Consider the following 9,090-nt stretch of genomic DNA (forward strand, 5'->3'; position numbering starts at 1 on the left):
GTGAAGTAGAAGACTTTGAAGCACTCTTGATGGAAAAAAAATCAGGACTGAACAAAATATGTGAAATGAAAAAAAAAAGTTAAGAGAAAATTAGAAATGAAAATATACTATGGCCATTACAATAGACTGTGTGATAGAAAAATACTTATTCTAAATAAGGAAAAAGAATCAAATGTCCCCTTAGAAGTTTAATACTTTCATTAGTCCAAAGAAAGCTAAATAATAAGAGGCAGTAGTCCTTGGAATAATATTGGTCTACTATGATTATCTTAAAAGAAGAAATGAGATAAGAAGTAAATAATACACTAAGAAGAAAAGGGGAGGAAGTTATAGAATTTATTATTTCATATAATCATGGTACATTGAAAAAAAACTGTACAAACAAGGAAGAGGAGGCAAGAGAATGTCATTATATAAAATTCATGTTCATTTAAACCATAACACATATGCACATACACAAGCAAATAACAGAAAAAACCAGGGAAATGAGAGGGTAGAAAAGAGGGAAGGATTGCTTATAAGGAGACAAATTCAAAGAAAGAAAAGAAAAGAAAGGATTATAAAGCTGTAGTTGGAATCAAGGCAAGAAAAACAGAACAGAATCAGTGAGACAATCAACTACCCTTTTATAAAGCACCTACATGTGCAAAGTGTGGTACCAAATGTTGAAAATAAGAAGAAAAGCAAAAAAATTGAAAACAGATAGCTTATAAGTGTTGAACAAGTTCTTTCCCTAACTTTTATAAACAAAATTGTGGAGATAAAGATAAGAAGATGTATAAGAGATAAGACAGAGGGAAATGAAAAGCTATCATTACTGTGAGTATTAATGTGGTGATCACCATAAAATAGAAGAGGCAAAGAGAATGGATCAGAAATCAGAATTGAATAACTTGTTGTTTACTAGAAAAACATTTGAAATACATAGTTTAAATTAAAGTAAGAAATACAATTTATTATGCTCCAAGTGAATTCAAAACAACAAGGGTAGTAATCATGAGTTTAGACAATGCAATTGTAAAAATAAACATGATTAAAACAGATAAAGACTAAAAATTATAATATGCTTAAAAGAACACAAGTACAATGTGCTCATATTAACTTTTGACATATAGCACCTAAATACTGTACTTAGAATAAAATATTAATTGATTTATAGGGGTAAATGGTCTATAAAATTTTAATAGTTGGGAACCTAATTATTACTCTTTTAGACCTAGAGAAATCTAATAAAATCCATTAAAAAGCATTTATTAAAGTGCCTATTATGTCCCAGATACCATGCTAAGCACTAGATAGTCCCTGCCCTCAAGATACTGACACTCTAATGATTGATTCCACATACATACACACAGAAACAAACTATATATATATATATATATATATATATATATATATATATGAAAAAGGAAATAATACAAGAAATGGAAATGAATAAAGAAGGCTTGGAAAATACTTGCTATAAAAGATTTAGTTGGAATTTAAAATGAGTCAGGAAAGCTAGTAGATAGTGCTAATGAGAGAGAGCTTTGTAGGCATGGAGAACAACTAGAGAAAAGAAGCAAAGCCAAGAGATGGAATTTCTTATATGTGGAATAGCAAAAAGATCAGTATCCCTGAATTTAAGAGTTTGTGATGGGGAGTAAAGTATAAGAAGACTGGAAAAGTAGGAGGGGACTAGGTTATAAATCTCTTTAAATGCCAAATATAGAATTTTGTATTTAATCCCAGAGGAAATAAATAACCACTGGCATTTGTGAAGTAAGGAGCTAACATAGTCAAATTTGTCAGGAAAATCACTTTGGGTGGATGAATGGAAGTTGGATTAGATTGAAGAGAGATTTGAAGCAGGTAGATCCATCATCAGGGTTTTGTAATAATCAAGATATGAGGTAATGAATGTCTGCAGTAGAATTATGACAGTAAAATTGTATCAGAGAAGAAAAGAGGATGTATTTGAGATATGTTACACAGGTGAAATGCATAACCCTTAATGATTGATAGGATATGAAGGGTAAGAGATAACAAAGACTCAAAAGTGTCTTAAAGAGTATAAGCCAGAGGGACTAGAAAAATGGTATTGTCTTCTACAATAGCAGTGAAGCAGGAGGGCAATTTGGTTTATGGGGAAACCTAGAGTGTTACATTTTGGACAGATTTAATTTGTCTACTAGACATTCAGATTGAGATATAAAAGTGACAGTTGAAGATGTGAAATTGGAGAGTGGAGAGTTTGAAGCAAGATAGGTAGATTTGAGAATCATAAGTAAAAATATAGTAATTAAATCCAGAGGAGTTTATGAAATCATCAAATGAGGTAAAATTGTAGGGAAAGAGAAGGACAATTAAATAACTCTGGGAAATCTATGGTTACAAGGTGCAATTTGGATAAGGATTCAGCAAAGGAGACCAAGAAGAAGCAGTCAAATAGGGAGGAAAATAATTAGGAGAGAGTGATATACTCCAAATTTAGAGACATGATTTTAAAAGGGAAGATTTACATTATTTAATAACCATTTAATAAACTACAGTGACTCCTACTTCCAAATTAAATAGATCCTCTCCCTTTTCATTTTTCTTATATCTTTCTCTCCCTTGCCTCCATCTATCCTTCAGTTCATTAACACTACCTTCCTTATTATTCTTTGCATGAGACCACTGATCTTCAGAATCTGGCAATTTAACTATCTATTCCCCATGCCAGGAATATTCTTCATTCTCAACTCCCCTGAGTTCTCTTAAGTCCTGGTAAAAGTCGATCTTTTATAAGAAGTTTTTCCTGATATTTCTTAATTCTATATCTTCCTTCTATTATCTTCAATTTTTCCTGTTTATTTTATTTTCTGAAGTTGGTTGCATGTATTCTCCCTCCTTAGTCTATGAATATATAGTTCTAAATCTTGTCTTCATCTTAATAGTAAAATCATAATAACAGTTTTCTTTGTATCCTTAGTGCAGTACCTGGCATATAGAAGATATTCAATAAATTCTTACTGACTGACTGGCAACTGCATACACTTGCTTTCTCACACACAAACATTCTCAACTGAGCACACAGAAGATTAAAAAAAGATGAAAAAATGAAGAAAAGGTGCTTTGGAGGCTAACTCACCAACTGGTGAGAGAGTAGGTCAGTGAAGTGAGAAATAGTCAGCAGTGGAAAAGTGGTGGTGAATGTGAACTAGTGGGTTGGCTTATAGCAAGGAGAAAGAGTAGTTGAATCAAAAAACAATATTGGATTAATCAGTAAAGCACCACAGGATTTTAGGTGTGTTTTATTATTTTTTGAAAGCATCATAATGACAAAACATTGCAAAAACAAACAAATAAACAAAAACACAATAACAACAAAAGAAGTTCTGTTGAGTTAATTAAGAATATTTTTTTCAGGGCATCTAGGTGGCATAGTGGATAGAGTACCAGCCTTGAAGTCAGGAGGACCTGAGTTCAAATCTGGTCTCAGAAATATCTGACATATATATATATATATATATATATATATATATATATATATATATATATATGTATCTTTTTCAGGCATTCAGTATGTTTTTCCTAAGTGGTGAGGAAAAGATAAGAACTTTTAACTAATTTTTTTTTTTTTTAATGAGTGGTTCCCTGAGAACCACTATTTCTTTTTTTCCTGTTTTAGTAAATTTATTTATTTTTAATACATTAAATTAATACATTAATAACAATGCTTTATGAGTCATGTTGGGAAAGAAAAATCAGAACCAAAGGGGAAAACCAGGACAAGGGGAATAAAATAAAAACGGAAAAAAAAGAAGTGAACATGGCCTGTGTTGATTTACATTCAGACTCCTTAGTTCTTTGTCTGGATGCAGATGGCATTTTCTGTCCAAACTCTATTGGATTTACTTTGGATCACTAAACCAGAAGAACCAAGTGTTTCATAGTTGATCATTGCACATTTTTGCTGTTATAGTGTACAATGTAGCCCTGGTTCTGCTTGTTTCATTCAGCATTAATGTGTATAAATCTTTCCAGGATTTTCCTATAATCAGTTTGAGAAACATTATTTCTTATGGTAGTTATTCCCTTGACTTTTTATTGAGGTTGAAAAATTGAATAAAAAAAGGAAAATTGACTCAGTTATATACTTCATATCAAATAAAACAATAGAGCAGTGAACTATGAGTCCTGTCTTTTTTTTTTTTTTTTTAACTACTCCACTAATAACTTGGATGATCAAGGGCAAGTTGTGTTACTATGTGAGATTTTTATTTCCTGATCTATCAAATAATGAAATTCAATTAACCTTTTTGAGATTTTGAGAATTTCCTAACAATTGCCGTGTGTACCTAAAGTAGAATGGATTGCCTTTAGGGATAGCAGATTTCTCCTCAATAGAGACCTTCATGTCAAAAGAACATTTTGGGGGGCACACAGTAGAGAATACTACTGTTGGCTTGCTTCAGGTTAAGCTCAATGACCTCTGGCATCCTTTCTCTCTCTAATCCTGAGATTTCTGGAGGAAAAAAGACTGAATTCATGTTTCAGTTGGCTATTTTGGCATGGTATAGGACAGCTGATTGTAGGCTTGTTTCTTAAGTTAGCAAAGCTTTCCCTTAGCTATATAGCACCCAGAATCTTAAATTGTGGGTTGTATTCCCATATATGGTATTGTAATTGAATGTGAGGGTCATAAAATGATGATTTATTATCAGTAAATGCTTGATTTGTATACTTATGTATATAGTTGTACCTGAGCTCCTGTAAAAATTTCTTGGGTAAAAAGGAGTCATGAATAGAAAAAGTTTAAAAAGTTCTGGTATGGCTGAACATTTAGATCAGAAAATTTATTATATTGACTATTTTACTTCCTTATTCTACAAATCAAGCAATTCTAGATTGAATATTAACTAAAATAAGAGAAATCCATGATGATTCTTTTATTATTTGGAGATAAATAAACACTCTAGGTTGAATATAGAAAAAAAAAAAAAAAAGATGATTTTTGGAAAGTGGGAAGAACTACAGAAGAACCTCACCTCATGTCGGAACCATGAATTCCTTCTACAATATCTCTCACAAGTGCTCATTCACTTTTCCCTTGGACAATTCAAGTGATGGAAAATTTACTACTTCTCAAGGAAATCCTTGATTTTTAGATAGTTCTAATATTAGGAAATTCTCTTTATGGTGAATTGGAATATGCCTCCTTTGCAAGGACTCATTGATCCATGTTCTCCTTCTAGAATCATATCCAGGACAAGTCTATGGTCTTTTCCATTTATAACTATTTACATATTTGAAGACAACAGCCATGTTCTTCTAAGTGTTATCTTTTGCAAGCTAAATAAACTTACATCAATCATTTCTCATAGGACATCATTTTCAACCTCTCATGATAATGAGAACTGGCTTCAATTTGTCAATATTTTTCTTGTAATGTGGCATTCAGAACTGACTATCATATGTCATATTTAATCTGAGTAATGTATAATACAGTGGGAATATCATCTCCATTCTTTTGGAAAACATACTCCTGTAATTGGCTATATGAGTAAAATATATCATTCCTTTGCATTATTTCCTTCCTAACTCCTTTTTTGAAGACATGAATTGCAACAATTGAAATATTGATGGATTCCTAGTTTTTGTTCCCTTCCTCCCTCCTCCCCCACACCTCTTGGTTTGACCCTCATTAAGTTTTCTGACCCTACAAGATATCCCTCATTTGTTCCCTAGAGTATTCCCTTAGATCTGCACATCACTTTGATTGCTCTCACATCTGGGATTCGTCACATGCTTGTGTTAACCGTGACCATCTGCAGCATTACCCAGCAGGATTTAGGAGACACTCAGTCAGAAAAATCATCCCTACTAAGAACAACATATGGAAAAAATTAAGAAAAGACATCTTCCATTGAAAGTCCTTTAAAATATATATTTATGACAGGCATACAGAGAGAAAGATATTGCTTTTCCTCCATAAGGGTTAAAGGAAGAATACTACTTTTTCTGAAGATTACACAATTAATTATGCAAGATAAATGCAAATGTTTGGCATGTTCATGTGTAAACATAGGGATTTTCTCACAAAGTCTTGTTTAAAAGCAGGCGTCGCCCCCAATAGAAATGTCTCTTATTTTCCATGGACTCTCCTGATACTTCATATGAGAACAAATGAAGATTTCATAATTAGGGATAGGGGAAGCCGGCCACGTTTTCCTGGGTTGGTTCATTGAACATCTCCAACTATTTTTCCAATGCTTTGGGTTTGGCAAAAGCCAAAATAAGTTTTGCCAAGCATTTTTCCCTTAATTTTTAAATCCATGTGCATTAAGGGAAATTTAATCCGTATGTTTCTGATTCATTTACACTTAACTCATCAAAATGTTGTTTTGTAAGGAGCATTTGGTCTCCAACAAGACTTATGAGATCTCTTGAAAAAAAAAGCATACAAAAAATAACCCCATCATGTAAGGTCCAGAAAGGCTGCTCACCAGTTTCAGATGCATAGATTGAATGCCACTGATTTCTTTGTAAAGTAACTGTTAGGCTTCTGTTGAATCCTATACTTTCAAATAGCTCTTCTTAATTTTATCTATACGTGAAGTGGCTATTCCACTCTACTGATGAAGTGTACTTGAAGAGTAGGGTAATGAAGAACTAATTACTTTTTTTATATATTCTTGCTTTTAATCAGAATATCCTACAATAATATATATATATATATATGTGTGTGTGTGTGTGTGTGTGTGTGTGTGTGTGTGTGTGTGTGGTTGTTTTGACTTCCCTGGGAGGGTCTTTCTGCAGTGCATTATATTCCTTTGAGGATGGATCAGAGCAAATGCTGACCTATTGTTGGGTTATTATTGGCTTTTGGCAGTTGTGTTTGTTATGACTGTGGGTTCTAGAAGAAGCAATGATGATATAAGAGTCAGATGAGCACAAGGATTGGGGCTAGACATCCTAGAGTATATGAAGGGATTGAGACCGAAATAAACACTAATTCAAGTTAAGTCAACAAAATAATTATTACTATTGTAGTATGTTCAAGGCAAACGAATAGGATGAGGTATTGAATAGAGAAGTAGTTTCAGAGTGAAATCTGTGTTCAAGTTTTGCCTTTGATACACACACTGGTTATATAAACATGGACTAGTCACTTAATCATTCAGTGTCCTCAGATAATTCTGTGAATGTCCCATGGAGTCATACACCAAAAAATAGACTAGAGATGGAAGAGGAAGCCAGACATTGATTGCTTCCTAGTTTAACTTATGATTCTTGTTAAGGATATGATAAACTCAGCTTTTTTTGTGTTCCTGAAGAATTGTTAATGCTGTCAGCACTCTCTCAAAATGCCCCAGACTAGCTGCTAATCATTGGTATTGGAAGTTTTCAAACTGTGACTTCCATCCACTGATGAAAAGAGGCGTCTTATACAAAAACAAGATACAGTACCAAGGATCTATACTAAACATTGGGAACACAGAAAATATAAACAAACAAAAATAGTCCATGTCCTAAACAAACATCAAGTCCAATCTTTATTTTACATTTGAGGATATTAAAACCCCAGGAATTTTTCCCTAAAGAGGGAAAATCATGTGTCTGAGGTTACACATTTCATTTCTATTAAAAATAAGATTTATTTATCTGAATTTCCAAGTTTAATAATCACTCAATTACACCACATAAGAAGTTGCTTCTGTAGAATGAAGGGGGAAAGACCCTTAATTTTTTTGAAGCTTTTTATTTTTAAGACATATGCATAGTTTTCAACATTCACCCTTGCAAAACCTTGTATTCTATTTTTTTTCTCCCACCTTTCCCTACAACCCCTCCTCTAGATGGCAAGCAATTCAATATATGTTAAACATGTGCAATTCCTATACACATTTTCTACAACAATCATGCTTCATAAGAAAAATCAGATCAATAAGGAAAAATAATGAGAAAGAAAACGCACTGCAAATAAACAACAAAAAGGTGAAAATACTGTGTTGTAATCCACACTTAGTGCCCCCAATTCTCTCCCTGGGTGCAGATAGCTCTCTCCATCACAAGACCACTAGAAATAGCAACTTCCTTCAGAACTGATCATTGTATAATCTTGTTGTTGCTATGTACAGTGTTCTCTTGGTTGTACTCACTTCACTCAGCATCGGTCATATAAGTTTCCCCAAGCTTCTCTGAAATCATACTGCTGATCATTTCTTACAGAACAGTAATAACCCATAATATTCATATACCATTATTTATTCATCCACTCTCTAATTGATGGGCAACCACTCAGTTTCCAGTGGGGGAAAGACTCTTTTGGGGGCATTGCAAGTGAATTCCTTTCTAAAAGCATCAGAACAGATTAAATAATTTCCCAAATCCTTACCAAGTCTGTTTCATGACCATCACTCTCCACCTGTTAGACAGAAAGTTAGAATTGTATAAGCTAGTATAAAGAAGACTTCTTTAGTTTGTATAGGATTGAAAAAAAAATTGATTCAATTCAACAAACAAGTTTTTTACTATATACAAGATGAAAGGCAGCTTGGTATAGTGGAAAGATTGCTGAACCCAGAGTCAGGAATTTCTGGATTAAAATCTCCACTTTGACTTGTTACTATGTGACCAAGGCCAAGTCATTGAATATCCATGAGTAACACTAGCACCTCTCCAAGATATAAAAAATAGATGGATACATTCCCATTTTTCTTGGTGAACAAAGTTCTTTCTGCCAAACACATAAAATAGATAAATAAGTTTTGTGATAATGTGGCTTGTTGAATCTGACTTTTCATAATCCTATTAGGGTTTTCTTGGCAAAGACATTGGACTGGTTTGCCATTTCCTTCCCCAATTTGTTTTACAGATGAGGAAATTAAGGCAAACAGTTTAAGCAATTTCCTTAGAGTTTCATAGCTATTAAGTATCTGAGGTCAAATTTGAACTCAGGTCTTCTTGACTTCAGGTCCAACATTGTATTAACTGTTCCACCTAGATGCCCTAGAAAATAAGTATGAAATGTTTTATGAGTTGCTATGGCATCTTTGCACAGGGACCATCTTAACCTTCTCTGTATCATTATAGTTCTAAGATATATGTTGCTAAAGTGAATAC

The 9,090-nt window shown here is 33.1% G+C and overlaps 1 non-coding gene across 1 annotated transcript; it reads right to left on the reverse strand.

Annotated features, from left to right (window-relative positions):
• Positions 1-8,983: 8,983 nt before the first annotated feature.
• On the reverse strand, positions 8,984-9,090 carry LOC141542001 (U6 spliceosomal RNA). Its single transcript, XR_012482008.1, has one exon. It is a non-coding gene; the product is annotated as a U6 spliceosomal RNA (small nuclear RNA).

The sequence above is a fragment of the Sminthopsis crassicaudata genome, chromosome 4 (genome assembly GCF_048593235.1).
Source record: "Sminthopsis crassicaudata isolate SCR6 chromosome 4, ASM4859323v1, whole genome shotgun sequence".
NCBI lineage: Eukaryota > Metazoa > Chordata > Mammalia > Dasyuromorphia > Dasyuridae > Sminthopsis > Sminthopsis crassicaudata.